Source organism: Crocodylus siamensis, chromosome 8 (genome assembly GCF_052110815.1).
Source record: "Crocodylus siamensis isolate JL-2025a chromosome 8, ASM5211081v1, whole genome shotgun sequence".
NCBI lineage: Eukaryota > Metazoa > Chordata > Crocodylia > Crocodylidae > Crocodylus > Crocodylus siamensis.
This window is the reverse complement of record NC_143402.1, coordinates 42,183,775-42,197,917: the sequence shown is the minus strand read 5'-3', so window position 1 is coordinate 42,197,917 and position 14,143 is coordinate 42,183,775. Positions and strand designations below refer to the sequence as shown.

General features: G+C 46.2%; 1 long non-coding RNA gene across 1 annotated transcript; it reads right to left on the bottom strand.

Moving 5' to 3' along the window:
* Window positions 1-10,388: 10,388 nt before the first annotated feature.
* LOC149858344 (uncharacterized) lies at window positions 10,389-12,363 on the bottom strand. The gene is made up of 3 exons (XR_016443886.1): window positions 12,227-12,363; window positions 11,560-11,649; window positions 10,389-10,511 (listed from the first exon to the last, which is right to left on the bottom strand). It is a non-coding gene; the product is annotated as an uncharacterized LOC149858344 (long non-coding RNA).
* Between the last annotated feature and the right edge of the window lie 1,780 nt (window positions 12,364-14,143).

Sequence of the window (14,143 nt, the reverse complement as noted above, 5' to 3'; positions counted from 1 at the left end):
TACATGACCAAAGTTAACTCTGATGAATTTGAAGGGAATGTAGGGACAAATTAATATTAGCTATTACCATTTAACTTTTTGGACTAGTTCATATACCCATAAATTTTAATGGTGAAGGGGACTGTTATAACCCTAGATATAACCTCAGGGCACCCCCTGTGCATAGCCCAGTCTGTGAATCTTTCATGAACAGACTCTAACCTATGTCTATTTTTAAACAGGTGACATAATTGGAGACACACAAGGATCTTTGCAGTCCAAAATGTAGATGCTAAATGACTTTAGGTACTTAATGGCTGCTGGAACCAAAGCATTTGGGCCTGGTTTCTTTGGATGTAGGCACATAAATTTCACAGAAATCCTGTTTTGGTGTAGCTTATCAGCCTGAACCTCTCCATTAGTTTAATCCGTTACAGTACATCCTGTGCTCAGCTGTTCCCAAATGCCAGGTTGATTTGCATAAGAGTTTTTCACATGAGTTTTCTGTTGCATCTGCCTTCTGCCTCTAAGGTTTTGTCTCATTTTCATGATACAATTCTTCCTGATATGTAGTTCTACATCTGAAAGTGAAATGATGTGACCTAATTTCTGCCTGTAGGCACAGGGAGAGAAATTCAGCTATCAAGTCAGGATGCAATAAGGAAACAATTCCACTGTCTCTAATTCACCAACTCTTGGGCATTTTTACACATGCAAGCGGTGCAGCACCAGGCAATTTGAAAAGCACCCGGGACTGTGTTGCTTGCAGTTGTATAAGCAGCAAAATGTGTGTCAGTGCTGAGAAAATGGCGACGATGCACTTTTGAAGTAAGACATATAGAAGGTGCTTTAGTTCAAAAGCGCACTGCCACCATTTTCTGCACACTGACACATTTTGCTGCTTATATAACTGCATGCAGCACAGCACAGTGTGCATCAGTTCACGTGTGGAACAGACTCAATTAATCGAGTCTGCTCTGAAGCAGCAGATCTCCGGTGCATTGCAGACGAAAAGGTATGTGTATAAGTGCCTGTAAAGAGGGACTGGCTAAAATCCAAGGACTTCAAACAGGGAAGAGGATCAAGCAGGGAGAATGCCATTTCCGGAGCAGCTATTCCCTGTGGATTGAAAAGCCCGGGGTGAAATGGCGCATTGAGCAGGGAGAGAGTGAGGCGGAAGAAGGCCCTGGGAGAGAGAAGTGGTGTAAGACTGCCAAAACTGGGTAATCAGAGGGGCCGGTCTGGCATGATAGAGGGAACAAGAATGAGGGAGTAAGCCGGGAGCTCCCAGAGAAGTAAATTGGATTCTTGGATCGCTCTGGAGAGGTGAGAAGTGTCAGAGAAGAAGAAACCCCAGCCCTTCTGCAGCATGTTGAGTTGGGGTGGAGCAGCCCTGGGCTAGCAGGCTGACTGCTAGGGCCTCCTGCCAGCCTGGGGCTGCTCCACCCCAGCTCAACATGCTGCAGTCCCAGATGCACATGTAAATGCTGTTCTCAGGGGAAATGAACTTTGGAACGAAGTGTGTTGGAGTTTATTGCACCCACAGTCTGCCACAAGCAATGGAGTTTCATACACTTGTTCAGCATTGAGACTCATACATTGTTTTTGGCTTCAGAACACTCTCAAGAAAAGCATCCAGTCTTGATTTAAAGACATCAAAGGATTGGGAATCCATCACATCCTCTGGTGGTCTCCCTCATTGTTAAAATTATTTCTTGTTTGACTTTGGTCTTAACTTCTTCCCTCTGGTACTTATTATGCCTTTTTTCCCACAAGGCTGGAGAGTCCTTTAGTGCCAGGTATTTTTTCACCAGCTCTTGGTCTTGTTTTAGATAAGCTATGCAGATTCAGCTCTTAAAGATATGGATTTTCTCCAGTCCTCCAATTAGCTTTTGTGGCTCCTTTCTGAGCCCTCTCCAACTTTTCAACATCCTTTTTAAACTATGGCTCCTGAGAACTGGATGCAGTATTCCATTATTGATCATTATTGATCTTACCAATACCTTACAACAAAGGTAGTGTCATCTCCTTACTGCTACTCGCAAATCACTTTAGCCCTTTTAATTACAGGATCATGTGGGGCACCCATGCTCAGTCACTTGTCCATAATGACCACTAAATAATTTTCAGATGTTGCCATCCAGAATACCAGCACTTATTCTGTAGTAATGACCTGCATTCTTTCTTCCTAGCTGGATGAACTTGTATTTGGCTGCATTGAAATGCATTTTGTTTGACTAAACACAGTTTACTAAGGTATCTAAATAATGTTATCTGATTGCCTTGTACTTGGTATCTACCTCACTGCCAATCTCAGAGTCAGCCCACATTTTATTAGCAACCTTTTTATCTTTTTATGTTTTACTTCCAAATCTTTGATGGAAATACTGAACAGTAACGGGCCTAGAATCAATGCCTCGAGGAAAAAATCCATTGGGAAGCCCATTGAATCAATTGAGTCATAACACTGTTTCAGTTTATGCACCCAAATGGCACTCAACTAAGCACATAACTGCCAGTTTTGGTCCTTACATGCAGTGACCCTAATGTAGCTCTCTTCTTAGTACTGAGCTAGAGCACTTTGCATTTAAAATTGATTGGCTAACAAGGACAGACATCAGATAGAAGTTTCTGCTCCATTGGGAGGAAGGACTAGATAAGAAACCAAGGCCCCTTACTTCCAGGACACCAGTCATCTCACTGAGCCACACATTCCCTAGCTTTCTTTTTTTTCTTCTGACCCCATATATTTTCCCTCTCTTGGATGCCCGATGACTCAGCTTCAAGTATAGGGCTACAGAAGAGGCTGACCTGTAGCTAGAGACTTCTATAAGTAGAAGAGATGTAGGTTCAAGCCGTCTCTGTGTGAAAGGGCCTGCAACTTGGGTCTCCTAGGATGTCTATACACATGCTCCCACAGCATCAGTGTCACATATATTCAGGGCCTCAGACTTCAAAATTACGCACTTTAACTGGGGTCACCCAGTTAACTCAGTTAACAAGCTTTCATCAAAGTGCTGAATTCATGTGACTCAGAGGCTGATGGAGCACTCTAATTAGCACAAGCCAGCAGACTTGCAGCAGCCTCAATTAATCGAGTCTGTTCCAATGTGTGCTAATTAGCATGTGCTGGAGTAGAGGTCCATAATGTGTATAGGTGCCCCTAGTTCCTTGTGGAGTATCCTAATCACTAGCCTGTGGGACTGAAACTTAAGGAGGCCTTCCTTCTCCTCCAACCACTAACACCAGTCAGTCATAGTTTTTTGCCTGACCACAGTTTTGGGACTTGACTCACCCAGGTTCATGTGTATGGAGCTATATACCTGCACAGCTAGAGCACAACCTACTGCACACGCTCAGCAGCTGTGTGGATGCTTGTGCATCCACTCTGCATGTGGAATAGTATTGCTAACTGTGTGTAAGTTCCAGGAATGATGCTAGAACTTAGTACCAGCAGGGTCCTGCAAGTAGTAAAGACCTTGTATAGAACAGAATAGAATCCAGAATGGCATGTATCCAGTTGTGAGGTGAAATACAGCCCTCGAGAATTAATGTATACATGATGGGGGTTTAGTCATTCAGGGTTGTGTACGTCCCCTAAATTGAAATGGTGAGTTTTATTTTTCCATCACTGTTTACATGTCATTTGTCTTAAATCTCATGAAATTCTCAGTGAGCTATTTGCAGTAAATTACTGCAGGGGGCACTGCATAACAATCCACCCTGCTGATCTCTTCGTCTTAAATTACAGCAGGGAGTGCCACACGCTGCGAATCCCCACTACAGACCAGTAATGTCAATAGCTGACTGTTTGCCATATACAGATGACTGAAAAGTGGTGCAGTTTAATTCATTTAATTGTTATTTCATTAATTTTATTATTTTTTACACATTTAAAAAAATGAATTTTTTTACACCAATAATTTAATTTTTTTATTCTTATTCTTTTCATTTTTATCTTTATTTTTATTCTTTTTTTATTTTTCTATTTCTATGTCATCAAGTAAAATTTATTTCATGTGTAAATCTGCTTTTTTTTTTTATTTCACTCAAAGAACCACCCCTACAAACAGGGCACTGAAATTCTCTGAGCACTTATAATATGAGCACAAATCTGCAACCTGTGAATTTCGTATATAAATATTTGAGTGCATATTGGAGCTCCAGTAATGCACTCCCTGTATTATCTCACAGGTGGTCATAGATTCATAGATGCTGGGGACTGGAAGGGACCTTACAAGATCATTGGGTCCAGCCTCCCTGCACTTGGAGTCGGGTGACCCCAGAAAGATGGGCATCAAGACACTTTTTGAAGATTGCCAGGGTAGGTAACTGTACTATCTCTGGGGGGAGTGTGTTCCAGACCCTTGGCACTCAAATTATAACAAAGTTTTTCCTTATGTCCCATCTGAAGCAATCTTCAATCAGTTTGTGCCCTTTGTTTCTTGTCTTTCCTTGTGCCTTGGTGAACAGATGCTCCCCCAGGCCTTGATGTATGCCCCTAATATACTTATAGGCTGCCACCAAGTCCCTTCTGAGTCTTCTGTTCTCCAGGCTGAACAGTCCCAAGTCTTTCAGCTTCTTCTTGTATGACCTGCTCTCCAGACCTCTAATCATCCATATGGCCCTCCTTTGGACTCTCTCAAGCTTCTCCACATCCTTGCTGAAGGGCGACTCCCAGAACTGGATGTAGTACTCCAGCTGCGGTCTCACCAAGAGCAGGAGGATGACATCCTTAGTCTTGCTTGAGATGCATTGGTAGATGCGTGACAGTGTTTGTTCTGCTGTGCCAGCTACGGCATTGGACTGGTGGTTCATGTTCATTCTGTGATCTGTCACGACCCCCAGATCTCTTTCAGTTGTGAAAGTGATGCGCTGCCAAACCAGTAAGTGTGTTGCAGATTATTTCTCCCCCAAATGGAGCACTTTACATTTCTCCATGTTAAACAGCATCAGGTTATTATCCGCCCACCTTGCAAACCTGTACATGTTGGCCTGTATCGCTAGCCTGTCCTTAAGCATGACCGCACTTCCCCATGATTTGGTGTCATCCATGAACTTTGCCAGTACACTTTTAATACATAAATCCAAATAATTGATGAACATATTTAAAAGCACCGGTCCAAGTACTGAACTCCGAGGGATGCCACTGGTTACCTTCCACCATGTAGACTCAGTTCTATCTATCAATACTCTCTGGGTCCTACCTCAGAAGCCAATTACCTAGTCACCAGACCGTAAGTCAGGGCCACCTTTTCCCAATTTTACCATGAGGACATAATGGCATAATAAGTCAAAGGCCTTTTTGAAGTCCAAGTATATGACATCGACTTCATTTCCCTTATCCAGGTGGCAAGTTACCTAATTGTAGAAGGAAATGAGGTTGGTCAGGCATGACCTGCCCGCCATGAAGCCATGTTCACTGTCCCCTAGAATACTGCCTTCTGTTAGCCTATCAATAATGGGTTCTTTGCTAATTTTTTCCAAGGATTTTACCAGGGATCGAGGTTGAACTGATTGGCCTCTAATTCCTTGGGTACCCCTTTCTCCCTCTCTTGAAGATATCTTCTGGGACCTCTCCTGAGCACCATAAGTCCTCAAATAGCTTTGCCATAAGTCATACAATGACATCATCCAGTTCTTTTAGCAGTCTTGGATGTAGTTCATCTCGTCCTTCTGACTTGTAGCTATTCAGCCTCTCTAGGTGATCCCCTACAAGACCTTTGCCAACTATGGGGGGGTGATCACCTCACCTTGATCATCTTGTATCCTGTTGAGCAGGCCAGCACCCTTGACTAGTGGAATACCGATGCAAAGTATTCATTTAGGAGTTCAGTTTTCTCCTGTGTGTTGATTATCAGCTGTCCCATCTTGTTCATTAGAGGCCCTATGCTTCCCTTATTTTTTCTCCCTGACTTTCTATACATCTAAAGAAGGACTTTTTGTTGTCCTTGATTCCAGTTGCCAATTTATATGGTTTCTGCCTTTGCTTTCCTAATTCAGTCCCTACAGGTATGGGCTATTGCTGAGTACTCCTCTTTGGTGGTAATTTCTGACTTCCATCCCTTATAAGGTTCTCTTTTCAACATCAGGAGGTCTATGACTTCTCTGTTGAACCCAGAGGGTCTCCCAGCCCTTCTGCTGCCTTTGTTTTGAAAAGGAATGGACTTTCTTTGTACTCCTAGGATTGCTTCAAGGAATGACCAATCTTCTTGTACTCCCTTCCCCATTGGACCATGGTCCGGCAGGGCCTCACCAACCAAACTCCTAAGCTTGTGGAAGTCAGCTTTCCTAAAATCAAGAAGCTCTACCCTACTGACTGATTACTTTGTCTTACACTGGATGGAGAAAGTGATTATCTGATGGTCACTGTCACCTAGTTTTCCTTCAATCCTCAGGTTGCTTACTAGATTGTTTCCTTTGGTCAGAACCAAGTCTAGGAGTGTCTTGCCCCTGGTTGGCCTGTAGAATTCTTGAGTCAGATAGGGCTCTTCAGTGCAAGTGAGGAAGCTTTGTGAGTGATCAGATCTTACTCAGTTCTCATCTGATGAGATGTCAGGGTAGTTGAAGTCACCCATGATCACCATGCTCTGAGAGCATGCAGCTTCTGCCAGTTCTCTAGAGAATTCCTGGTCAAGCTCTTCCTTTTGGTTTGGAGATCTGTAGTGAATTCCTACAGTCAAATCCCCTCCCCATGCTCTCCCCATATCTTGACCCAGAGGGTCTCAAGTCACCCTTCTTTATTGCCAATATCTGCTTCTAGGGAAGTGTACTGTTCCTTCTCATAGAGAGCAACTCCTCCACCCTTCTTCCCAATACAATCCCTCCTATACAAGGCATAGCCCTCTATACCTGTGTTCTAATCATAGGTGGAGTTCCATCAGATCTCTGTAATCCCTATGAGATTTTATTGCTTATTGGTTAGCAGGAGGCCCAGTTCTTCCTGCTTGTTCCCCATCCTCCCAGCATTTGTGTACAGGCAACAAAGCCTGCCATTGGAGGCCCTAGGCTTCCCAGTGTGCTGCAGAAAATCCTGTCCTTCAGCTGGTGTCAGAATACGCTTTCAATTGTTCCCTGGTTTGCTGGTTCCATGGTTGCCATTTCTTGGGCTTGTACTAATAGTTGTCTGCTCATTAGGCCTGTGAGAAGTGGCTAGTATACGCTTTGGATTCGGATTTGGCCAATCCGGGGGACAGTGATTCAATTCAATGATTGGAATCACTGTCCTGCCTCTATTTGGCCAAATCTGATTTGGAGATTCAGCTTTTGTTAGGTGGGGGGAAGGGCGATCCCTGGCCCACACTGCATGGGGGACTCTGCACAAGCCCCCTAATCCCCTCCCAGTCCCCCCATGGGTGCCCCACCCAGACCAGCTCCAGCCTTTTAAGAAAAAAAACCCCAAAATGAGAAAACCCCTGGACTCACTGTTCCTGCCAGGAGGGGGGCGATCCCCACTGCCCCCCAATGCCCCATGCCCTGTGGGGAGTTCTGCACGAGCCCCTGAAGCCCATGGCTGCTGCAGGAGCAGTGAGTTCCGGGGCTTTTCTTGGCTTTTTTTCTTAAAGGGCCGGAGCTGGCCTGGGCGGCGCACCTGTGGGGGGGCTGGGGGAGTTGGGATGGAATTGAGGGGCTTGTGCAGATCTCCCCATGCAGTGTGGGGCAGTGGGTAGCAGCATGGATCACCCCCCCACCCCTGCTTGGCAGCTGCCAGTGAGTACCAGGGCTTTTTTTTAAAGTACTGAGCTGGGGTGGGTGGGGCATCTGTGGGGGTTGGGGCTGGGGAGAGGGTGGGAGTCAGGGGGGCTGGCAGGGGTCCCCCCCAGACTCCGTTCCCCCACCGCCTACTTACCAGCTTGGAGTCAGCTACAGGTCCCTGCTGCAGCCACCAGGGACTGCTCGAATCATCAAAGCTCTCCAAATCTTTTGCAAAGATTCAGAAAACTTTGAATCAATTCAGACCTTTTAATTGGTCCCCTGATTTGATTCAGGTTCAGAGATTCAGCCATCAAATCAGGCTGAATCTCCTCCAAACTGAATCACTACCCAAAGCTTCACACAACCCTACTGCCCATCCCCTGGCAATCTCAGTTTAAAGTGCTACCCAGGAGGTCCACCATTCTTGCCGAGAAAAGCTCCTTCCCATTTGGTCCCAATCCCAGAAAACACCTATAACCCCCTATTTCTGCACCCACATTCCTGCATTCAGATTCCTGCACTGTTGGGGGTCATTGTTTCATTTAATGTTTCCCTTCCATCCCCAGACACTGCTTGCACATCTCTGTTTGGGTCTCTATTTCCATATCCCCACAAGTCCTTGTTTTCCCCTGGCTGTCCCCCCATGCTTCACCCACCAAATTCAAATCCACATACTAACCATCCAAGCTCCCCCCACCAGGCTAAAAAGGGACCCTAGCCTTCTGACTAGACATACCTTACCCACCCTGGGAGACAGGATCAGAGAGCCATTTCATTATCACCACCCCCTCTCCAAACGGTGCTGGAATTCTTTGAGTGCTTATAATATGTGCATGAATCAACACTCTGTGAATTTCTTATTTCTTCAAGTGCATATTGGGCATTGAGTTCATGTGACCAGCGGCAGGTAATGCAAAACTCTTGGTTCAGAGATGATACCTTTTATTAGTCCAGCTAAGAAATCACAAAAAAATAAAATTCTACCAGCTTTCAGGCGCACACACCCTTCCTCAGGCTCAGGGAAAAATTAAAGGTGGTAAAAAGTCCCCATAGATAGAAAATAAACTTCATTTTACACAGAGGAAGCTGAAGGTGAAAGTCTATTCCTCTGGGTCCGTGAGAGTGTCTTTGTAAGTTGCTCGTTGGTGTGCAGATAGGGCAGAATTGCTCCCCAGAGGTAGGTAATGCATTGTAATGTCATTGGTGCAGTTCACCCCCATACACACAAAACAAAGGAAAACATGTAGACCTCAGCCCTGTCCAGCTCCCCCACATCCCCTACCATCACTGCAGCATGCCCATCCCCACTAAAGACTATGTACTTATGAGACAGACAGAAGTGTTGCAATGACATTTTTTTTTTTATTTATGGAAACACTCAACAATAATCGCTGAATGGTTTAGTATTTAGAAAGGTTGAAGAACAAGAGGCAGCAGCTTATAGGGACATCATGGACAGCACAAGGGAATTCCTTGACTTGGCCATACAGTGCCATCAGGATATTGTGGAAAGTCAGTGAATAGAGGGCACACTTAGAAAGGAGCTCCTTAAGATGCATGACCCCAACCCCCATTTGTGAGCTGCCCTCCATTCCCTGAGGACCACCCATGTGACATCCACTGTGCATGCCTCTATCTGTAATCAGCCCCCCATAGTGAATATCTCAGTGCCAGCCACAGTGCCTGCAAATGAGGGGTGCCCCTACTCTACCAGGACAAAGAGAGTGTCACTACGCTTTAGTGACAAAGGGGAGAGTGAGATAGAGGGGGCACTGAGAGGGAAGAAGAGCCAATGACGGGTGACGGGTTTTAGTTGTTAGTGCTGTTGCTTCTGTAGGAAATCGAAGTGGTCATGGTGTTCTTTGGTTACTGACAAAATAAATGCTTTGGTGAAATTAAAATGATTTTTTGTCCATGTCTATCTGCTGTAATGGGAAGGTAAGCAGAGACATGGGTTGTGGGGAGAGAGGTAAGCCAAACCAAAGAAAACAGGCTTGTTTCAGACACATTGCACTAATGAAAGAGGACACGCCCACCACTGGACTGAGTGGGGGAGGGGATGTTTGCCCAAAATGTGGGTACCACAGGGTACAGCAGTAACGCATAATTGGGAGTGCTGCACAGCGCTCATATTATTTCCTTCAAGTGCATGCAGCTTCTCAGTACTCCCCGGCCACCCCCCCCCCCTTAACCCCAGAATAATTAGGAGTCTAATTAGTGCTATACTAAAACAGTGGCTTTACTGGCCCATCAATGAAAGGGTAGTACTTTACCCATCAGGCCACTTATAACCCAATCTCCTTTATCTAATCACTATAAGATGGGATCGGAGAATTATTTGAGAAATGAACTTACTAATTAACCAATCACTCCACAGACCCACAGATGTTATAGTTCATGAACAAGACCGTTTATTTATAAAGGAAACTTGCACACATACCACTGTTGTTAAAATCACTTATAAACAATAACACCAATAACATGAGGAGTTAGAACACTTAACAAAAACTCCAGGGAAACAACCAACATGAGGAGTGTATTCCAGAGGAGGGAGAGGGGTGAACTTTATTCAAACAGGACTGAGGTAAGACCTTGGCTTTCCGGAGAGGCCAGAACCTCTCAGAGCTGTTTCAGTCCACTAAGAACTAAACTATGAGGGAAGGGTGATACTTACTCAAAAGGATAGGGAGGCCACTACACTTGTGCCAAGCACACCCAGTGGGAAAATACTGGGGAGCCAACCTCTTCCTGTCCCAGTCCCTGGGAGCGTTGCAGTGGGGGAGCAGGCCTCCTCAGTCCACGGCGACCAGGCTGGAATGCTTCTGATCCTTGATCGGCTTGAAGACACACACACCACATTCATGGACACTGTCTCACTCTATTACCTCTAGGTTTCTCTCTGTGTCTATCAGTCTTGGTTCACATGTATATCCATTCAGTCACAAACACACCCAGATGCAGACACACACCCAACTCTGCCTACACAGACCTTTATATATCATTATTGCACACGGCACCCTTTACCTATAGCACATGGCACTATCCCTGCGACACTCTGTTACAGGCGGGGTCTCAGATGATGACCTAATCCTTTTAAGAATAGGTTGTGCAAAGGTTGGAGCATGACCTACTTGGCAGCATCTCTATACAGTATACAGACCATGACACAGGTCTAATCTTTGCTACTACACACCCAAGAGAGGAGCTTGGGGAGGTGGGGGCTTTCAAGGCCTGGGCTTTTATTACTGTGAGTGTAACAGGGTTCCAGACCAAAGCCCTGTTACTTGAGAAATCTTGCAAGAGGAGGGATCCACAACACAGAAACAGCGTGAGCCAAGGGATCCCGGAGCTCAGGACCGGCAGGCCTACGCACCACCTACCAGGAATCCGTGGGAACGGCAGTGAGCACGGGGAAGAGTGGAGCCACAGCACAGAAAGAAGCTGCGGTTTCTGCACCCGGACACGGAGAGGCAACTTGAAAGCCAAAAGGGGTGGCGGGGGGGTCACTAGCCCAGACCCCTAAAGAGACCCAGCACAGCATCCAGACCCCAAGGGGAGAGGGATGCTGGGGGCCGAGATCTTGAGACCTGGCCGTGGGCGAACTCCTGAACCCACGCGCCGGCACCACGTGGCAAAAGAGGCTGGGTGGTGTCCGTAACAAGCCACTAATGAAGTAATTAGCATCAGGGAGCCCAGACTTGAGAGAACAAAGAAAACTCTTCATCTCCCTTCTACTTTCTTTTGATTATGGGGAGTGGGCAAGGACTTGAATAAGATGGAGAAGCCCAGAGACCCCCTTTGCAGGGCAGAGGACACGGAGGAGACCCTGCTTGGACTGATCATTTGACATAGCCACAAGCGGGCAGAATACGCCTCCTGACTTACTGTCCCAATTGAGGTGCCAGGGATCCTCTTTGGAGCACAGGGGTGATCCCAGGAACAACTCTGGCGAGCTGCTGCTTCCCACCTGGTTCCCTGTAAAAGAAAGAATAAAAAGCACCTCGATTATGAAATAGACCAAGCATGGTCCTTCCGTGGGTACTAATTATCACAACGTCTCATTCCTCCCCATTTCTGTAACAAGATCAAAGTCATGGCAGGTGAGAACCAGGGTATCCAGCAGTACCCTGCACAGATTTCATAGACACTAGGGCTGGAAGGGACCTTGGAAGTGAGTCCAGCCCCCTGCCCGAAAAATAGGAAGTCATCTGGGGTCATAGGATCCCAGCAAGATAAGCATCCAATTTTCTCTTGAAGGTGTTCAATGTACGTGCTTGAACCACGTCCGATGGCAGGCTGTTCCAGACCTTGGGGGCTCGGACACTGAAGAAATTCTTCCTTATGTCCAGCCTGAAACGGTCTTGCAGTAGTTTATGACCGTTCAACCTCGTCATCCCTTGGGGCATTCTAGTGAACAAACGTTCCCCCAGATACTGGTGGTCACCCCTGATAAACTTACAGGTGGCCATCAGATCACCCCTGAGCCTGCACTTTTCCAAGCTAAAGAGTCCCATGGCTCTCAGCCTGTTGTCGTAAGGTCTGTTTTCCTGACCTCTGATCATGCACGTGGCTCTTTGGACTCTCTCAAGCTTCTCCACATCCTTTTTGAATTGTGGAGCCCAAAACTGGACGCAGTACTCCAGCTGCAGCCTCACCAAGGCCAAGTACAAGGGGAGAATGACGTCCCGGGATTTGCTTAAGAAGCATCTATGGATGCAAGCCAGCATTTTGGTCACTTTACTAGCCACAGCATCGCATTGCAGGCTCATGTTCACAGACACGCTAACAGTGAGCAGAGAAAGATACAGCAGCCAAGCCGAGGCCAGGTGGTGGTGGGCTGGCTCAGAATGTTGTTAATGCAGGAAGCAGTAATTGGGTGGGTGCTGTACAGTGCACATAATATTTCCTCTGAGTGCATGCAGCTTCTTTGCGATCAGGAGTTCAGCTGGTGATTGGCTGCAGAGGAGAACAAAGCAAATTCAAAAACAGGCAGGCAGGCTCGACTAACTAATAATTGCCACTTTTGAAAAACCGGCATGCTCATCAGTGGCTCATGCAAGCTCCTCACCCTACAAGCCAGCAAACCCCCTCCTCTCAGCCTCTTACACACAGGGAATGTGAAGTTAAGAATCGAATAAAGTAAATAGAAACCTTTATTTACACACCAAATATTAATCATAATTAAGCAAACGACAGAACAGCTTTTATAATATAACGATGAATAATTACTACAACAGAGGAATTTATTTGTACTAACATAATCATGCATGATTCATGAAAAAAAAACAATCTAAGCAATAATTTCTAACTAGAAGACCTTGGCTCTAAGGTGGACTTTCCGAGCTTGACTGCAAACTGGTGGATGGCAGAGGGTGGATCTATGCTGGCCTGCCCCAAGCCCAGGCAGGAGCGGGGGCTGATGTCCAACACGCATAAAATCATTGCAAGGAGAGCCTGGCCATTATTTGCCAGTCCTGGGCTGGGAATGCCTCCTGGAATAGGAGTGATTCCTGTCAGGCTGGATGGCCATTAATCTGTCCACAGCCAGCTGGATCTGTCTCACCATCTCATGCAGCCAGTGCTCGCCGTCCCTGAGGGCATTCATGATCCTGTCCATGTGTGCATTGACGGCAGCCTGCATGTCCTCAGCAGTGGCATTGCAAGTGGAACTGAAAATCAAGAAATGTAGAAAATAGCGAATTAAGGACTAGGGCTGCATGAAGCTTCAGTCCCTGATTCAATTCGGTGGAGATTTAGCCTGATTCAGTGGCTGAATCTCTGAATCAAATCAGAGGACCCTTTAATCTCAGTGAATTGAATCGGAACCCTCCAAATCAATTTGGAGAGATTCAGAAAGATTTGGTGATTCAGACATAGACACTACTTTAACCGTTTTTTTCTACATACCTCTAGGTAGCAGATGGCTCGTGAATGCCGTGATGGAGGGGCTCATGGAGTGTCTCACAGGAGTGCAGAGGGGTCTCCAGCATGCTCCCCAGCAGACTTAGAAGTGGACCAGAAGACCCTCCCACACACCTATGGGACACCTCCATCCGCCCCCGCATCACAGCGTTCACGAGCTGCACTGGTACCTTGAGGTATGTAGAAAAAACATTTAAAGCTGTGTCTATGTCCAAATTGCTGATTCTCTGAATCAGCATCGAATCTTTAGATTTCAATTTGGCTGAATCGAATCAGGGACAATGATCCAAATCAACGAATCGAATCACTGTCCCCGATTCAGGGCAAATATGAATCGAGTATGGCCTGCTTCGCACACTCCTATTAAGGACTCTCAGTGCTTAAAAAGATGCACTCAGTGAATCTTGTGAGTGAATAAGAAGTGATCAGCACAAAATGACTGAGAAAGGTTGCCTAGTCATGGGTGGTAGCAGGTCCTGAGGCAAGTGCCCACCCACTTTGGCCACCAATGTGCCTCCCTGCTGTACATTGCCCTGTACATCTTTGC